The sequence below is a fragment of the Daphnia pulicaria genome, chromosome 1, assembly GCF_021234035.1.
Source record: "Daphnia pulicaria isolate SC F1-1A chromosome 1, SC_F0-13Bv2, whole genome shotgun sequence".
In the NCBI taxonomy this organism is placed as follows: Eukaryota; Metazoa; Arthropoda; class Branchiopoda; order Diplostraca; family Daphniidae; genus Daphnia; species Daphnia pulicaria.
In genome coordinates, this window is record NC_060913.1 from 23,377,973 (window position 1) to 23,397,976 (window position 20,004).

At 42.7% G+C, this 20,004-nt stretch overlaps 7 non-coding genes across 7 annotated transcripts; all 7 read right to left on the reverse strand.

Annotated features, from left to right (window-relative positions):
• Positions 1-5,918: 5,918 nt before the first annotated feature.
• On the reverse strand, positions 5,919-5,991 carry Trnav-cac. Its single transcript has one exon. It is a non-coding gene; the product is annotated as a tRNA-Val (tRNA).
• Positions 5,992-7,946: 1,955 nt separating this feature from the next.
• Positions 7,947-8,019, reverse strand: Trnav-aac. Its single transcript has one exon. It is a non-coding gene; the product is annotated as a tRNA-Val (tRNA).
• A 97-nt stretch (positions 8,020-8,116) lies between these two features.
• On the reverse strand, positions 8,117-8,189 carry Trnak-cuu. The gene has a single exon. It is a non-coding gene; the product is annotated as a tRNA-Lys (tRNA).
• Positions 8,190-8,419: 230 nt separating this feature from the next.
• Trnav-cac lies at positions 8,420-8,492 on the reverse strand. Its single transcript has one exon. It is a non-coding gene; the product is annotated as a tRNA-Val (tRNA).
• Positions 8,493-14,733: 6,241 nt separating this feature from the next.
• On the reverse strand, positions 14,734-14,806 carry Trnav-aac. The gene has a single exon. It is a non-coding gene; the product is annotated as a tRNA-Val (tRNA).
• A 97-nt stretch (positions 14,807-14,903) lies between these two features.
• Trnak-cuu lies at positions 14,904-14,976 on the reverse strand. Its single transcript has one exon. It is a non-coding gene; the product is annotated as a tRNA-Lys (tRNA).
• Positions 14,977-15,206: 230 nt separating this feature from the next.
• Trnav-cac lies at positions 15,207-15,279 on the reverse strand. Its single transcript has one exon. It is a non-coding gene; the product is annotated as a tRNA-Val (tRNA).
• Positions 15,280-20,004: the final 4,725 nt, after the last annotated feature.

The window sequence follows — 20,004 nt, forward strand, 5'->3', positions numbered from 1 at the left end:
ATATCTACAAATTTGTTTACGTTGGGCCATGAGTAATTGCAACTAATTCGCTAACGAGGGGTGATGAATTATTCTACGAATTTATTGCAAACGCAACTGTTCACTATCGATGTTGCCTCATATATGTCGATGACTTCCTCCCAAGAAATTACTTCAATAATTCTCAATAGCTATGTGGTTAGAGAACAGGACTCAAGAAACGATGGGCTGTTGTTCAAACCGGCAATGAGGAATGTATAGACGAAAACAGGAAATTATGAGGTATTCAGATTGAAAGCCAAGTAAATTATTTCAAACAATTTGTCAATTATTATCAATTTTTATTTTAATAATTTATGGGTATTGAACCTAAAGACACAAATGTGCTATGCGAACACTGTAACCAATACACCACCAATCATATATTTCACTATTACCTCTCAAGTGGTTATTCGAATTTTATACGCAAAGCAAGTTTTGTAACTTACATTAAAAGACAGGAGCAAATACATTACGGGCCAAAGAATTACGTCGTGCGATTAATATTTATTGGTATTTAGAGCAAATCCGAATTGACTTAAGTGGCTGATGACTTTTCCCCCTGTTTAACTGATAATACAACTCAACAGCTCAGTGGTTAGAGCATTGGATCCAGGATACAACGGCCCGTTGTTCAAGCCCTCATCGAGATAAGTACGAGATACATGTGAGTCTAAGGAGAAGGGTTACATGAGGGAGGAGTGTGCAAGGAGGGGATGGTGAGGGGTGGGGAGATAGAGAGGGGGAGGATGGGAGTGGGGAGTAGGAGGGGAGAAACTGGAAGGGGAGAAAGTGGGAGGGATGAGGATGAGGAAAGATAGGGAGAAGGAGGGGAGGATAAGAGTGGGGAGGTCGACGAGTCAAACGTGAACAAGTTACAAAACACCGTAGATACCTTGACCGCGACTCAAGCCCTTGAAGGTGGGCCCCCGAAGTGCCACCCCCGCAGCCGCGTAAGCTCGCGGTGAAAAAATCCGAGGAAATGTGTCAAAGCCAATTTAACTAAACTCTGAAAAATACAAGTCCCAAAATAAATCCAAATGCCACCGATACTTGGTTGCAACGAAAAAAACAAGTCCACAAACAAAACCCAAAAGACCGGCTGGCTCACGGTGAAAGATGTAAAAGTCCATAAATGGATGAAAAAACAAGTCCCGGACAGTAAGAAATTGGGCAGTGGGATTATACGAGTGGCGTTTTGCTCCATGTGTGCTGTGCTGTGCGCTTGGGTGATTGCGTCTAGCAAGGTGGTTCGCCGTCCTTGGACGGGCCTAGGTATACTAGTCTACTGCTCTATAAACCGCGGGCGTGGCTAAGTGACCTTGGCCTGTCTGTGATTCGGTGTGTTTGTTTGTTTGTCCGTTTGTTGTTTGTCTGTAGCGGCGAAACGCAACCAGTGGCGAAAGTTTCGAATTGAGTAAGCGAGGCGATACACACACACACGTCAGCTATCGTTTGTCCGTTTGCGAGCGCCCTTCCCGCCACACACACACACACGGGCTCGAACCGTGTGCGTTTTTTTTTTTGGACAGGGGGGGAGAGAGAGGGGTTGAATTTGTTAGTAGTCGGGTAGGGTTTTTTTTCCATCGGTTATATATCGATGTCCTCTATAATATTCGAGTGTACTACTTGGGGTTTGAACCATGGTCGGAGAGGTGTTTCCGCCGCACATCCGATAGGGATGACATTGTCGCACACACTCTAACCACTACACTATCAGAACTGATATTCATATCGAGTTGGAATTTGGACAGATGGTTGTTGTTGCGCTTCCAGTGTTTCGTGCGCGGCGCGCGCCGTTTGTCTTGGACATGTATTTTTACATCCAATTTCCTCTATAGAATTCTATCTTTCTAATGGTGTATTGGTTAGCGTACACTGCTACCATGCGAGAGATCCGAGGTTCGATCCCGGTACAAGACATTGTTATGAATTGTTAATTTGTCAACTTCAATTTTCAATTTAGAAATTGGTGTCTATCGGGATTTGAACCTGAAAACTCACGAATGGTAAGCGAACTCGTTAACCACTTGCCCACCAATTGATATTCAAGGATGATTTCATTGAAGTGTGGTTTCAAACATCTCTGCATCTCGCGTTGCGAATGACACACAGGTGAGCGCGACGCGACGCACCATATCTCTACGACATATTTATAGATCCCGTTACTTGCTTTAGAATCCATATCTCTCTTGGTGTATTAGTGTATTGGTTAGCGTGCTCGGCTAACATGCGAAAGGTCTGAGGTTCGATGCCGGATCAAGGCGCTGTTAATATTTATTAATTTGCAACGTTTTATTTGGAGAAATTGGAGTGTTTATCGGGATTTGAACCCGAATACTCACGCATGGTAAGCGAACTTGCTAACCACTTGACCACCAATTGATGTATTTTCTTTGATCTTATTGACAAGTTGTTTCAAACATATCTGCGTCTCGCTTCACGTCGCTCATGACGCACAGGTGAGCGCGAAGCAATGCACCGTGTCTCTACGACATATTTTTACATCCAATTTCCTCTATTGAATTCCATCTCTCTCATGGTATATTGGTAAGCGTTCACGTCTACGAAGCGACAACCCGAGGTTCGATCCCGGGTCAAAGCACTGTTATGAATTGTTAATTTGTCAAGTTCAATTTTCAATTTGGAAATTGGTGTCTATTGGGATTTGAACCTGAAAACTCACACATGGTAAGCGAACATGCTAACCACTTGATCACCAATTGATGTTTTTTCTTTGATCTTACTGACAAGTTGTTTCAAACATATCTGCGTCTCGCGTCACGTCGCTCAGGACGCATAGGTGAGCGCGAAGCGATGCACCGTGTCTCTACGACATATTTATAGATCCAATTCTCTCTATTGAATTCCATCTCTCTCATGGTATATTGGATAGCGTTCACGGATACGAAGCGACAGGTCCGAGGTTCGATCCCGGGTCAAGGCATTATTATGAATTGTTTATTTGTAAAGTTCAATTTTCAATTTAGAAATTAGGGTCTATCTGGATTTGAACCCGTATACTCACGCATGGTAAGCAAACTTGCTAACCACTTGACCACCAATTGATATTCATCACTGAGCTCATTTAGAGGTAGTTTCAATTATTTTGGCGTCTCGCGTTACACACGTCGCGTAGCTCTTGCCTCACACAGGTGAGCGCGACGTGACGCACCGTATCTGTACAAAATATTTTTAAATCCAATTTCCTCTAACAGATTTATCTCTCTAATAGTGTATTGGATAGCGTGCTCAGCTAATATGTGAGAGGTCCAAGGTTTGATCCCGGGCAAATTCTTTGTTATTAATTATTAATTTGCAATGTTCAATTTTTAATTTAGAAATAGGAGGGTCGATCGGGATTTGAACCCGAGTACTCACGCATGGTAAGCGAACTCACTAACCACTTCGCCACTAATTTAAATTTATTGTTGATCTCATTGAAGAGTGGTCACCGTATAGTGGTTGCTCATGCCGAGTTGAAAATTATTCACTATTTTTCGCTCACGTCGGGCTGAAAAGAATTCACCCTAAGTTGCTCACGACGGGCTGAAAAGAATTCACTCTATTTCGCTCACGACGGGCTGAAAATAATTCAATCTATTTCGCTCACGACGGGCTGAAAATAATTCACCCTACGTTGCTCACGCCGAACTTAAAATTTTTCACCCTATTCCGCTCACGACGGGCTGAAAAGAATTCACCCCTTATTTTCTCACGAAGGGATGAAAATAATTCAACAAAAGTCAATCACGACGGGCTAAAAGTCAAGTGGGATGATTAACTTTCCTGATTTGGCTCACGCTTAACAAGTAGCTACAAAGAATAGTTGTAAAAAAGTGAGAATGCGTTCGACGGGCGAAACGTGTTCAAGGTACAAAAAACCGAGGATACCTTCACCGCGACTCGAGCCCGCGGGGGTGGGGCCCCCGAAGGGGCACCCCCGCGGCCGCGAGAGCTCGTGGTGAAGGAATTCGAGGGAATTTTTCGGGTCAAACATAAGGTATCAGACATTCAATGACAATGGTTTAACTGGCAAATGATTTGTCCACGGGCAGGAAATTTAAGCGCAAGCTCACGCTTAACGGGCAGGAAATTTTAAAATTCCTTCAAAATACGCTGTGCCATGAGTTGATATATGAGAAATCTAATGGCAGTGGTTTAACTGGTAAATGCGTAACTGAGTTCGACGGGCGAAACGTTTTCAAGGTACCAAAAACCGAGGATACCTTCACCGCGACTCGAGCCCGCGGGGGTGGGGCCCCCGAAGGGGCACCCCCGCGGCCGCGAGAGCTCGTGGTGAAGGAATTCGAGGGAATTTTTCGGGTCAAACACAAGGTATCGGAGATTCAATGACATTGGTTAAACTGGCAAATGATTTGTCCACGGGCAGGATATTAAATCTTTTAAACTGTTAAAAAACGGGCGGGAAATTTTAAATGTCCTACAGAACACGTTGGGTGAAACATAATATCTACAAATTTGTTTACGTTGGGCCATGAGTAATTGCAACTAATTCGCTAACGACGGGTGATGAATTATTCTACCAATTTATTGCAAACGCAACTGTTCACTATCGATGTTGCCTCATATATGTCGATGACTTCCTCCCAAGAAAATACTTCAATAATTCTCAATAGCTATGTGGTTAGAGAACAGGACTCAAGAAACGATGGGCTGTTCAAACCAGCAATGAGGAATGTTTAGACGAAAACAGGAAATTATGAGGTATTCAGATTGAAAGCCAAGTAAATTATTTCAAACTCTTTGTCAATTTATATTTTAACAATTTATGAGTATTGAACTTAAAGACATGAATATGCTATGCGAACACTCTAACCAATACACCACCAATCATATATTTGACTATTACCTCTCAAGTGGTTATTCGAATTTTATATGCGAAGCTGAGTTTTGTAAGTTTCATTAAAATACAGGAGCAAATACTTACTGGCCAAAGAATTACGTCGTGCGATTAATATTTATTGGTATTTAAGGAAAATCCGAATTTACTTAAGTGGCTGATGACTTTCCTTCCTGTTTAACTGATAATACAACTCAACAGCTCAGTAGTTAGAGCATTGGATCCAGGATACAACGGCCCGTTGTTCAAGCCCACATCGAGATAAGTACGAGATACATGTGAGTCTAAGGGGAAGGATTACATGAGGGAGGAATGTGCAGAGAAGAAATGGTGAGGGTGGGGATGGTGAGGGAGGGTATGGTGAGGGAGGGGATAGTGAGGGAGGGGCTGGTGAGGGAGGGGATGGTGAGGGAGGGGATGGTGAGGGAGAGGATGGTGAGGGAGGGAAGATAGAGAGGGGGAAGGATGAGAGAGGGGAGGAAGATGGGAAAAAGTGGGAAGAAATAAATTGGAAGGGAAGAAAGTGAAACGGGTAGATGAGGAAGGAGAGGAAGAAGGAGTTGAGGATCAGAATGGGGTATTTGACGTTCCAAACGTGTTCAAGATTCAAAAAACCGTGGAAAACTTCACCGAAACTCGAGCCCGTGGGAAATGTGTCAAATACAATACAACCAAACTCTGTAAAATAAAAGTCCCAAAATAAAACCAAAACTCAACCGACACTTGGTTTCAACGAAAAAAAAACAAGTCCACAAAAAAAACCCAAAAGACCGAATGGCTCACGGTGGAAGATGTACAAGTCCATAAATGGATGAAAAAAAAAGTCCCGGACAGCAAGGAATTGGCCAGTGGGATTATACGAGTGGCGTTTTGGTCCATGTATACTGTGCGCTTAGGTGATTATGTCTAGCCGCCTGGTTCGCCGTCCTTGGACGGGCCTAGGTTTACTAGTCATTAAGATAAGATACATTACAAGTTATTAATTCCATTTCATTTCCTTTTCTCCTACGATTATTTTTTCCTAACGTTATACTGATGCTTCCACTCAGGATCGAACTGAGGACCTTCAGCGTGTGAAGCCGACGTGATAACCTCTACACTATGGAAGCCCCACAATGTTTCTGCAACATTTTATTAGCGTTGGCCACACTAAAAAAATGTAATGTTTGGTTTGCCTGTTGAACTTGACGAGTGTGTCGTTAAACAATCACCATGCCTCTGTGGCGCAATTGGCTAGCGCGTTCGGCTGTTAACCGGAAGGCTGGTGGTTCTTACTTTCACAACTTGTTCATATAGCTCATGTACTCCCTTGCAACAAAACCCAAGCCCTTCTCCTCCAACAAAAATGCAACAAATTTCTTTGGGCACAACGAAGAGAGCACCCACCCCTAAATGTTTTGATCCGCCCCCGACTCCAAGGTGGACTTGGAGTCACCTTACTTTTTCAATTCTTCCAATCCCTTTTCACCCGTCAAATCTTTAAATCTTTAATCCATCCCGAGGCTATTGAGAGAGCTGCAGCCGTTTATTGGTTGGGTCCACACCTCAAGAATCTCCTTCAACAAATCATCCAGCCCAGATTTAATGCAACCCATTCATCACATCCATACTTCACCACCGCACTTTCAACCATCACCGATCTACTTAAAGCTGGCATTTTCACATCGTCAACCGTATCCAATCACCGAGCCACCTACAATCACCTGATCGCTAACCTTGGGCAACCAGGGAGAACCGAAGTTGCGAAACCAGACCTCGACTGGGCTTCCATCTGGCGTTGGGTGGCCAAAATGAAAGGAAGAAACGCTGAACTGGTCTGGGATTTCAACCATAATCAGCTCCCTACCAAAATGCGCCTCACAAGCCTCAGACTTTCTAGAAATGACCAATGTCCTCTATGCAATGGCGGCCAAGAAACTGACGACCATCTTATGTTACTATGTTCTGAGAAAGTTCACATCAGTTTATGGCTCCGAATTCAACTAACGAAACTTGGATGTCAAAAACCACTCAAATCAACAATAAATGGAGACATTGGAAATGGCCCCAATAAAGAGAAAATACTGCCACTCATCCAATCCTACATCATCACCGTCTGGACCGCCCGCAGCCAAAACCTCACCCCAGCCATAAACGAAATACAGTCTCTCTGGTCAAGCCTCCTTCTTTCAAAAAATTCTCCCCAGATGTCACCTCCTAATCCTTAACTATTCTTTCTCAAAATTCTCCACAAATTTCGTCTTATCTTTATACAACATTTTTCTCTCATTACAATTATAATTTCTTGGATCCCCCCCCAGATGTCGTATTGTTAAATTCCACATTTTTTTTAACTAAAATCATTTGTCCTCAATCATTTCGTCTCGTCTCGAAATGTTTTCTTTTTCTCTTTGTAATGTTTCTCCTTGGCCACAGCAAGTCACTTATGTCACAAATCTCGTAAATGCCCCAAGTATCTGTAAAGAAATTTTAATTTTAATTGTGACAATAAATCGTTTAAATATTAAAAAAAAACCGGAAGGCTGGTGGTTCGATCCCACCCAGGGGCGCATGGTGAATGAATACTGTTGTTTTAATTCAATTTCTTCGCCTCATGACTCCTTTAACCAACTAAAGCGTCCAATGAAGAGCGCACACTCGCGATATGGCTTCTTTTACTGATAACTGTTAAATCTACTGAACATTTGCAGCGTAGGGTGCACGCTCATGATGTTCTTCCTCTGTTCGGAGCTACTGTTCCAGGTTCAGGTGTAATCTATATAGATTCCCCTCCGGTGTTTATGGAATTCTTCCCCATCCAGAGCAAGTCATTTCTCATTTCCCTAAAACAACAGTCATTGACGTTTGGCTACAGAAGACGTCTCTTCGGGGTTATAGCACCTTTTTCAACAACCACAGTCATCATTGATTTCCCGCTTTCTGTTGACTTCCTCCGGATACAGCATTGCGAATATCTTCACATTGTCATAATGTAGATTTCATTTTCACAAGAAACATGAATGCTTGGCTTTTTCAAAAAACCAAAATGTGCTTTTTTGATAGTCTTTCTAAAAATACATTGTCCTGTTTCCACCCAGGATCGAACTGAGGACCTTCAGCGTGTTAGACCGACGTGATAACCACTACACTATGGAAACTACAATCCACTATAGAATTATTCTGGAATGTTTACAAAATTCTAACGATCGTCTCCCAACTTCTAACTTTCATCTGCAATTATTTGCAAATAGATGACGCCCAACGGGGGGCTCGAACCCCCGACCCTGAGATTAAGAGTCTCATGCTCTACCGACTGAGCTAGCCAGGCTTACCATTGCGCTCTATTCCAATGTAATGAACCAAGTCTTATTGACGACATTTTTTCCTTTCCAGGAACCGTGAGATAACTTTTACTATGATTGGTTGGTTGTCTGTGTGTAGTTTCCAGATGTCTACTTGTTCTAGTCTAGTTGTCATTAAGATAAGATACATTACAAGTTATTAATTCCATTTCATTTCCTTTTCTCCTACGATTATTTTTTCCTAACGTTATACTGATGCTTCCACTCAGGATCGAACTGAGGACCTTCAGCGTGTGAAGCCGACGTGATAACCTCTACACTATGGAAGCCCCACAATGTTTCTGCAACATTTTATCAGAGTTGGCCACACTAAAAAAATGTAATGTTTGGTTTGCCTGTTGAACTTGACGAGTGTGTCGTTAACCAATCACCATGCCTCTGTGGCGCAATTGGCTAGCGCGTTCGGCTGTGACTAGACGTGTCTAACTGAGCTCCCAAGTGTGACATCTTGCTGTGAGTCAAAAAACTATTTGTTCTTTTTTTGTTTCTCTTTTGTTGTATTGTTGCTTGTGTGTCCTGTTTCCCTTGTTGTTTGTTGAGCGCCATTTTGGTTTTGTTCCCTCTTTTTGCATTTTTCTCCCCGTCCTTTTGCCCCTGTTATTGTGGGTAAAATGGGATCGGAATCCCCAGACGTCTGGCCACGTACTGCCGAAATCTCTTTTGGTTATACTGAAGTGACCAGGCATGAGTTCTACGAGTGTTTCGAGCACGATAGTAATGAATCTGATAGCATCTTTGATGCAGTTTCTCGCCTACCAGGACGAGCTATTTGCGTTTTCCGAATTGGGTTCAAGACCGTCAATGACCATATTGAATTTTTGAATAAATTTAGTGCTAAAGAATCAGTAGTCATTAGTGGCAAGGAGGTCAAAATTAGAGTGAGAGATAGGTCAGTTAACCTTGTACGCGTTAGAATTCAACATTTCAAATTCGATGATGACCTAAGCCTGCTAAACAAGAGATTGCGTGAGTATGGAGTGATTTCTCGGATTTTTTGGGACACGTATCAGGATAGATCGCTTCCAAGGTGGAACGGGATAAAGACTGGAATTGTCAACGTGGATATGGAAATCCACAAGAGCATTCCGTCTTATATCACCTTTGGAAGCTACAAGGAACCAATAATGGTGTCTTATGCAGGGCAAATGCACACATGCCGCATGTGTGATTCTCCCACCCATGTCTTAGCTAATTGCCCCAAGCAACCCCGTAGTTTAACCAACCCCAGCACCATTTCAAAAGGCCCCATTGGAACACGTAGCTATAGTAGTGTATTACTAACAAATCGTGGCCCAGTTAGGACAACTGTTAGGAAGCCCCAGGAGACAGGCCCGATTGGTGGCGGGCAAATGCCAATTGCTCCAACTGTTGACGCTGATACATTCCCCGAGTTAGCCCAGAGGCCAACGACGTCGACTGTTGTCGTTCTTGATGGAGCTCCAGAGGATCCGATTTCGAAACCCGATGGAGCTGAATCTTCTTCTGACACCGATGCTGACGCTGAAGACACCAACTGTGTAGGTTCGTCTGTTGCGTCCAAATTGGTCAAGAAAAAGAAAATGAAACAGACGAGGGAATTCCGTGACCAACAAAAACAATCAAAAAAGAGGAGTCGTACTGCCTCTTCCTCTGGCCCGGGCGAGGTAGCTGAGGAAATTGTATCTGGTGTAGCTCAGTTGGTTGAACTCGGGTCTCCGACTCGAGAGGTTCCAGTTTCGATACCGGGTGTGGACATTAATTCTTTTCCCGCCCTCTCTGGGGGGAACGATGTTCCACCCGCTCCAATTTCACCTGGAGTACCATCTATTCCATCCACGATAGATCAGATGGATAACGAGGTGGTTGAAGAGATGGATGCAACCGAGGTGGTTTCGTTTTCAAATCCTGATGAAGACATTTCTTTTTCTGGTGGGAGTATTCAGCCAGGACAACGCCCACTTGATAGCCAGGAGGCTAGTCATGTGAGTGAGACTCAGGAGTCCTTGGGCGTCCCCCTCGGCACTCCATCAACCCCCATAGAAGATAAAACTCTCAAAGCAATGGAGGCCGTTAGAAGGAAAAAAGCCCACGATAACAAGACCCAACCCTCTAAACCCAAATTTAAATATTAATCATGACTAACATCGCGACATATAATATCAACCGAATATCGTCACCTGAAAAACTTCAAATAATACTCAATTTCTTTTTACATCATAAACTTGATATTATATGTTTGCAAGAAGTAGTATTTCACTCTAGCACCGTATTTACTAAACATTACCAGATGCACACAAATCTCGGTCCTAGACAACATGGGACAGCCATCCTAGTACGACACGGGCTGAGCGCCAAAAACATTTTGTTTGAACCGGAGGGGAGGCTGATAGCCATGGAAGTAAATTGTCTTGCTTTCGTGTGTATTTACGCCCCATCTGGTGACCAAAATAAAAGTTATAGAGATTCTTTCCTCCGGTAAACTATTCCGGCTTATGTTGCCCAGTATAAGGCACCAGCAATTATATTGGGAGATTTTAATGCCGTTGACGAGATCGATGACCGTAAAAGTAGCAAGACAACACCACCTAAAATTAGACTAGCATTACTAGAACCCCTCCGAGATTTAGTAAAAGCCCTTTCATTAACAGATGTCTGGAGAGAAATTCGGAAAAATGAACCTTGTTGGACGTACAATTGTGCGGCTAGCCAGGCTAGATTGGACCGAATTTATTGCCACCATCACGTAAAATTTTCTGATATCCATTTGCACGACTTACCACTCGGGGATCACAGACCAATCGTAGGGTATATAAACAGCACCACCCCTCCTAGTGTAGTGAGAAATAAGTCAAGGAATTTATGGAAACTTAACTCATCAATTCTTGAGGAAGAAGAATATATAAACTTGGTGCATGTCTTTATTGAAGAAATGTCCCAACACCCATCCCGTATTGAAAACGTAGACCATTGGTGGGAGATTATTTTCAAACCTAGCCTCAGGCGATTATCAATTAACTATTGTAAAAAGAGAATCTGTGATCAGAGAGTCAAAAGGAAATTACTCCAACATCAACTAAAAGAAACCGTGAACAATGTAAATTTCAATCATAAGCGTTACATGGAGTTGAAACGTGAGTTTCTAGCCTGGGAACGAGAAGCATTGAGGGGATTTGCAATACGTTCACGCGTTCAAAGTATAGCCGAAGAAGAGCCATCTACCTTTCATATGAACAAGTCAACGAGCAATTTCCAGAAGTCTCTGATCACTCAGCTCAAAACTAATGATAACTGTAAAATTACCCAACCTGAGCAGATTAATCAAGAAATAATTGAACACTTTAGTAGAATTTTTCAGAACCAGCCCTCCCCCAATACCCAATTAGCTGGAAAATTTCTAGAAGGGATTAGAGGTGCACTTACCCGTACAAAACCCACTAAAAACGATTCGGGTGTATCAGTGGTAGCTCAGTCGTTAAACGCTCAAGCGTTGAATCGAGGAGTACTAGGTTCGATCCCGGAGAGTGGCAACTTTCTTGTAGATCAGTTCACAGTAGATGAAATTAACAACGCCCTTAAGGCAACTAAAAAGAAAAAGGCCCCGGGTACAGATGGCATTCCTTTTGAGTTTTATATAAAATTTTGGGATGTTATTGGTGTTCATTTTCTGGAAATGATGAATTGCGTCCTCGAAAAAAGAAAACTCCAGCCGTCGCAGGGAAGGGCAGCTATAAGATTAGTCCCAAAAATCCCATCACCGAGTAAAATCACCGATTACCGACCAATCTCTTTGTTAAATACCGATTATAAGTTAATCGCGTCAGTATTGGCTTTTCGTCTGAGAAAATCTCTTCAAAACTCTCTAGACTCACATCAAAAAGGTGGTGTACCCGGCCGCTATATCTTTGACAGCTTGTGTTTAATCCGAGATGTCATTGATAATACAGGTCGTAAATCAAAAGAGGTATCTTCTCTCAAACCGGCCGCCATTCTCGCGTACGATTTAGAGAAAGCATATGACCTTGTCAATCGAGACGTTCTGTGGGAAGTTATGACAGCCATGGGCTATCCCCCCCTCTTTGTTGATTGGTTGAAAACGCTGTACAGTATAACTGAACTATGCCCATTGAACGGTAATGACATAGTCGGTACTGTGGACAATGCACAATCCGTGCGACAGGGGTGCCCTCTGTCAGTCCATCTGTTTGCCCTCTATATTGAACCGCTTTTAGTTTGCTTGTCTAGGGGTATTGACGGAATTGAACACTACGGAAAACGCATCAAAGTTCGTGCATATGTAGATGATCTGGTAGTTTTTGTCTCATCAATGAAAGATGTACGTCGTGCATGCGAGATTATTCTAGAATTTTGTGCCTGGACAAATGCACGTATCAACAAGGGGAAGACAAAATTACTTGGTCTAGGCACTTGGACCTTAAATCAATGTCCACAGGCCATAGTAGCGCAGACGGTAGCGGCGTCGGCTGGAATTCCTCTGGTTAGGAGTTCGATCCCACGTAGAAGCAATTTCAATCAAATTCATCCTAAACGTACTTGGCCATATGATTGGATAACTCAAGTAGACAATTTGAAAATTCTTGGAATTACTTTTTCTTCTGAAATAAAAACAACAGTAAGAGACAATTGGCAAAGACAGTTCAACATCATACAAAATATTCTTATCACAAACACACACCGTCATTTCACTTTTTATGGTCGCGTCCTATTCATCAAACAACATGTCTTATCACAACTTGTTCATATAGCTCATGTACTCCCTTGCAACAAAACCCAAGCCCTTCTCCTCCAACAAAAATGCAACAAATTTCTTTGGGCACAACGAAGAGAGCACCCACCCCTAAATGTTTTGATCCGCCCCCGACTCCAAGGTGGACTTGGAGTCACCTTACTTTTTCAATTCTTCCAATCCCTTTTCACCCGTCAAATCTTTAAATCTTTAATCCATCCCGAGGCTATTGAGAGAGCTGCAGCCGTTTATTGGTTGGGTCCACACCTCAAGAATCTCCTTCAACAAATCATCCAGCCCAGATTTAATGCAACCCATTCATCACATCCATACTTCACCACCGCACTTTCAACCATCACCGATCTACTTAAAGCTGGCATTTTCACATCGTCAACCGTATCCAATCACCGAGCCACCTACAATCACCTGATCGCTAACCTTGGGCAACCAGGGAGAACCGAAGTTGCGAAACCAGACCTCGACTGGGCTTCCATCTGGCGTTGGGTGGCCAAAATGAAAGGAAGAAACGCTGAACTGGTCTGGGATTTCAACCATAATCAGCTCCCTACCAAAATGCGCCTCACAAGCCTCAGACTTTCTAGAAATGACCAATGTCCTCTATGCAATGGCGGCCAAGAAACTGACGACCATCTTATGTTACTATGTTCTGAGAAAGTTCACATCAGTTTATGGCTCCGAATTCAACTAACGAAACTTGGATGTCAAAAACCACTCAAATCAACAATAAATGGAGACATTGGAAATGGCCCCAATAAAGAGAAAATACTGCCACTCATCCAATCCTACATCATCACCGTCTGGACCGCCCGCAGCCAAAACCTCACCCCAGCCATAAACGAAATACAGTCTCTCTGGTCAAGCCTCCTTCTTTCAAAAAATTCTCCCCAGATGTCACCTCCTAATCCTTAACTATTCTTTCTCAAAATTCTCCACAAATTTCGTCTTATCTTTATACAACATTTTTCTCTCATTACAATTATAATTTCTTGGATCCCCCCCCAGATGTCGTATTGTTAAATTCCACATTTTTTTTAACTAAAATCATTTGTCCTCAATCATTTCGTCTCGTCTCGAAATGTTTTCTTTTTCTCTTTGTAATGTTTCTCCTTGGCCACAGCAAGTCACTTATGTCACAAATCTCGTAAATGCCCCAAGTATCTGTAAAGAAATTTTAATTTTAATTGTGACAATAAATCGTTTAAATATTTAAAAAAAACCGGAAGGCTGGTGGTTCGATCCCACCCAGGGGCGCATGGTGAATGAATACTGTTGTTTTAATTCAATTTCTTCGCCTCATGACTCCTTTAACCAACTAAAGCGTCCAATGAAGAGCGCACACTCGCGATATGGCTTCTTTTACTGATAACTGTTAAATCTACTGAACATTTGCAGCGTAGGGTGCACGCTCATGATGTTCTTCCTCTGTTCGGAGCTACTGTTCCAGGTTCAGGTGTAATCTATATAGATTCCCCTCCGGTGTTTATGGAATTCTTCCCCATCCAGAGCAAGTCATTTCTCATTTCCCTAAAACAACAGTCATTGACGTTTGGCTACAGAAGACGTCTCTTCGGGGTTATAGCACCTTTTTCAACAACCACAGTCATCATTGATTTCCCGCTTTCTGTTGACTTCCTCCGGATACAGCATTGCGAATATCTTCACATTGTCATAATGTAGATTTCATTTTCACAAGAAACATGAATGCTTGGCTTTTTCAAAAAACCAAAATGTGCTTTTTTGATAGTCTTTCTAAAAATACATTGTCCTGTTTCCACCCAGGATCGAACTGAGGACCTTCAGCGTGTTAGACCGACGTGATAACCACTACACTATGGAAACTACAATCCACTATAGAATTATTCTGGAATGTTTACAAAATTCTAACGATCGTCTCCCAACTTCTAACTTTCATCTGCAATTATTTGCAAATAGATGACGCCCAACGGGGGGCTCGAACCCCCGACCCTGAGATTAAGAGTCTCATGCTCTACCGACTGAGCTAGCCAGGCTTACCATTGCGCTTTATTCCAATGTAATGAACCAAGTCTTATTGACGACATTTTTTCCTTTCCAGGAACCGTGAGATAACTTTTACTATGATTGGTTGGTTGTCTGTGTGTAGTTTCCAGATGTCTACTTGTTCTAGTCTAGTTGTCATTAAGATAAGATACATTACAAGTTATTAATTCCATTTCATTTCCTTTTCTCCTACGATTATTTTTTCCTAACGTTATACTGATGCTTCCACTCAGGATCGAACTGAGGACCTTCAGCGTGTGAAGCCGACGTGATAACCTCTACACTATGGAAGCCCCACAATGTTTCTGCAACATTTTATCAGAGTTGGCCACACTAAAAAAATGTAATGTTTGGTTTGCCTGTTGAACTTGACGAGTGTGTCGTTAACCAATCACCATGCCTCTGTGGCGCAATTGGCTAGCGCGTTCGGCTGTGACTAGACGTGTCTAACTGAGCTCCCAAGTGTGACATCTTGCTGTGAGTCAAAAAACTATTTGTTCTTTTTTTGTTTCTCTTTTGTTGTATTGTTGCTTGTGTGTCCTGTTTCCCTTGTTGTTTGTTGAGCGCCATTTTGGTTTTGTTCCCTCTTTTTGCATTTTTCTCCCCGTCCTTTTGCCCCTGTTATTGTGGGTAAAATGGGATCGGAATCCCCAGACGTCTGGCCACGTACTGCCGAAATCTCTTTTGGTTATACTGAAGTGACCAGGCATGAGTTCTACGAGTGTTTCGAGCACGATAGTAATGAATCTGATAGCATCTTTGATGCAGTTTCTCGCCTACCAGGACGAGCTATTTGCGTTTTCCGAATTGGGTTCAAGACCGTCAATGACCATATTGAATTTTTGAATAAATTTAGTGCTAAAGAATCAGTAGTCATTAGTGGCAAGGAGGTCAAAATTAGAGTGAGAGATAGGTCAGTTAACCTTGTACGCGTTAGAATTCAACATTTCAAATTCGATGATGACCTAAGCCTGCTAAACAAGAGATTGCGTGAGTATGGAGTGATTTCTCGGATTTTTTGGGACACGTATCAGGATAGATCGCTTCCAAGGTGGAACGGGATAAAGACTGGAATTGTCAACGTGGATATGGAAATCCACAAGAGCATTCCGTCTTATATCACCTTTGGAAGCTACAAGGAACCAATAATGGTGTCTTATGCAGGGCAAATGCACACATGCCGCATGTGTGATTCTCCCACCCATGTCTTAGCTAATTGCCCCAAGCAACCCCGTAGTTTAACCAACCCCAGCACCATTTCAAAAGGCCCCATTGGAACACGTAGCTATAGTAGTGTATTACTAACAAATCGTGGCCCAGTTAGGACAACTGTTAGGAAGCCCCAGGAGACAGGCCCGATTGGTGGCGGGCAAATGCCAATTGCTCCAACTGTTGACGCTGATACATTCCCCGAGTTAGCCCAGAGGCCAACGACGTCGACTGTTGTCGTTCTTGATGGAGCTCCAGAGGATCCGATTTCGAAACCCGATGGAGCTGAATCTTCTTCTGACACCGATGCTGACGCTGAAGACACCAACTGTGTAGGTTCGTCTGTTGCGTCCAAATTGGTCAAGAAAAAGAAAATGAAACAGACGAGGGAATTCCGTGACCAACAAAAACAATCAAAAAAGAGGAGTCGTACTGCCTCTTCCTCTGGCCCGGGCGAGGTAGCTGAGGAAATTGTATCTGGTGTAGCTCAGTTGGTTGAACTCGGGTCTCCGACTCGAGAGGTTCCAGTTTCGATACCGGGTGTGGACATTAATTCTTTTCCCGCCCTCTCTGGGGGGAACGATGTTCCACCCGCTCCAATTTCACCTGGAGTACCATCTATTCCATCCACGATAGATCAGATGGATAACGAGGTGGTTGAAGAGATGGATGCAACCGAGGTGGTTTCGTTTTCAAATCCTGATGAAGACATTTCTTTTTCTGGTGGGAGTATTCAGCCAGGACAACGCCCACTTGATAGCCAGGAGGCTAGTCATGTGAGTGAGACTCAGGAGTCCTTGGGCGTCCCCCTCGGCACTCCATCAACCCCCATAGAAGATAAAACTCTCAAAGCAATGGAGGCCGTTAGAAGGAAAAAAGCCCACGATAACAAGACCCAACCCTCTAAACCCAAATTTAAATATTAATCATGACTAACATCGCGACATATAATATCAACCGAATATCGTCACCTGAAAAACTTCAAATAATACTCAATTTCTTTTTACATCATAAACTTGATATTATATGTTTGCAAGAAGTAGTATTTCACTCTAGCACCGTATTTACTAAACATTACCAGATGCACACAAATCTCGGTCCTAGACAACATGGGACAGCCATCCTAGTACGACACGGGCTGAGCGCCAAAAACATTTTGTTTGAACCGGAGGGGAGGCTGATAGCCATGGAAGTAAATTGTCTTGCTTTCGTGTGTATTTACGCCCCATCTGGTGACCAAAATAAAAGTTATAGAGATTCTTTCCTCCGGTAAACTATTCCGGCTTATGTTGCCCAGTATAAGGCACCAGCAATTATATTGGGAGATTTTAATGCCGTTGACGAGATCGATGACCGTAAAAGTAGCAAGACAACACCACCTAAAATTAGACTAGCATTACTAGAACCCCTCCGAGATTTAGTAAAAGCCCTTTCATTAACAGATGTCTGGAGAGAAATTCGGAAAAATGAACCTTGTTGGACGTACAATTGTGCGGCTAGCCAGGCTAGATTGGACCGAATTTATTGCCACCATCACGTAAAATTTTCTGATATCCATTTGCACGACTTACCACTCGGGGATCACAGACCAATCGTAGGGTATATAAACAGCACCACCCCTCCTAGTGTAGTGAGAAATAAGTCAAGGAATTTATGGAAACTTAACTCATCAATTCTTGAGGAAGAAGAATATATAAACTTGGTGCATGTCTTTATTGAAGAAATGTCCCAACACCCATCCCGTATTGAAAACGTAGACCATTGGTGGGAGATTATTTTCAAACCTAGCCTCAGGCGATTATCAATTAACTATTGTAAAAAGAGAATCTGTGATCAGAGAGTCAAAAGGAAATTACTCCAACATCAACTAAAAGAAACCGTGAACAATGTAAATTTCAATCATAAGCGTTACATGGAGTTGAAACGTGAGTTTCTAGCCTGGGAACGAGAAGCATTGAGGGGATTTGCAATACGTTCACGCGTTCAAAGTATAGCCGAAGAAGAGCCATCTACCTTTCATATGAACAAGTCAACGAGCAATTTCCAGAAGTCTCTGATCACTCAGCTCAAAACTAATGATAACTGTAAAATTACCCAACCTGAGCAGATTAATCAAGAAATAATTGAACACTTTAGTAGAATTTTTCAGAACCAGCCCTCCCCCAATACCCAATTAGCTGGAAAATTTCTAGAAGGGATTAGAGGTGCACTTACCCGTACAAAACCCACTAAAAACGATTCGGGTGTATCAGTGGTAGCTCAGTCGTTAAACGCTCAAGCGTTGAATCGAGGAGTACTAGGTTCGATCCCGGAGAGTGGCAACTTTCTTGTAGATCAGTTCACAGTAGATGAAATTAACAACGCCCTTAAGGCAACTAAAAAGAAAAAGGCCCCGGGTACAGATGGCATTCCTTTTGAGTTTTATATAAAATTTTGGGATGTTATTGGTGTTCATTTTCTGGAAATGATGAATTGCGTCCTCGAAAAAAGAAAACTCCAGCCGTCGCAGGGAAGGGCAGCTATAAGATTAGTCCCAAAAATCCCATCACCGAGTAAAATCACCGATTACCGACCAATCTCTTTGTTAAATACCGATTATAAGTTAATCGCGTCAGTATTGGCTTTTCGTCTGAGAAAATCTCTTCAAAACTCTCTAGACTCACATCAAAAAGGTGGTGTACCCGGCCGCTATATCTTTGACAGCTTGTGTTTAATCCGAGATGTCATTGATAATACAGGTCGTAAATCAAAAGAGGTATCTTCTCTCAAACCGGCCGCCATTCTCGCGTACGATTTAGAGAAAGCATATGACCTTGTCAATCGAGACGTTCTGTGGGAAGTTATGACAGCCATGGGCTATCCCCCCCTCTTTGTTGATTGGTTGAAAACGCTGTACAGTATAACTGAACTATGCCCATTGAACGGTAATGACATAGTCGGTACTGTGGACAATGCACAATCCGTGCGACAGGGGTGCCCTCTGTCAGTCCATCTGTTTGCCCTCTATATTGAACCGCTTTTAGTTTGCTTGTCTAGGGGTATTGACGGAATTGAACACTACGGAAAACGCATCAAAGTTCGTGCATATGTAGATGATCTGGTAGTTTTTGTCTCATCAATGAAAGATGTACGTCGTGCATGCGAGATTATTCTAGAATTTTGTGCCTGGACAAATGCACGTATCAACAAGGGGAAGACAAAATTACTTGGTCTAGGCACTTGGACCTTAAATCAATGTCCACAGGCCATAGTAGCGCAGACGGTAGCGGCGTCGGCTGGAATTCCTCTGGTTAGGAGTTCGATCCCACGTAGAAGCAATTTCAATCAAATTCATCCTAAACGTACTTGGCCATATGATTGGATAACTCAAGTAGACAATTTGAAAATTCTTGGAATTACTTTTTCTTCTGAAATAAAAACAACAGTAAGAGACAATTGGCAAAGACAGTTCAACATCATACAAAATATTCTTATCACAAACACACACCGTCATTTCACTTTTTATGGTCGCGTCCTATTCATCAAACAACATGTCTTATCACAACTTGTTCATATAGCTCATGTACTCCCTTGCAACAAAACCCAAGCCCTTCTCCTCCAACAAAAATGCAACAAATTTCTTTGGGCACAACGAAGAGAGCACCCACCCCTAAATGTTTTGATCCGCCCCCGACTCCAAGGTGGACTTGGAGTCACCTTACTTTTTCAATTCTTCCAATCCCTTTTCACCCGTCAAATCTTTAAATCTTTAATCCATCCCGAGGCTATTGAGAGAGCTGCAGCCGTTTATTGGTTGGGTCCACACCTCA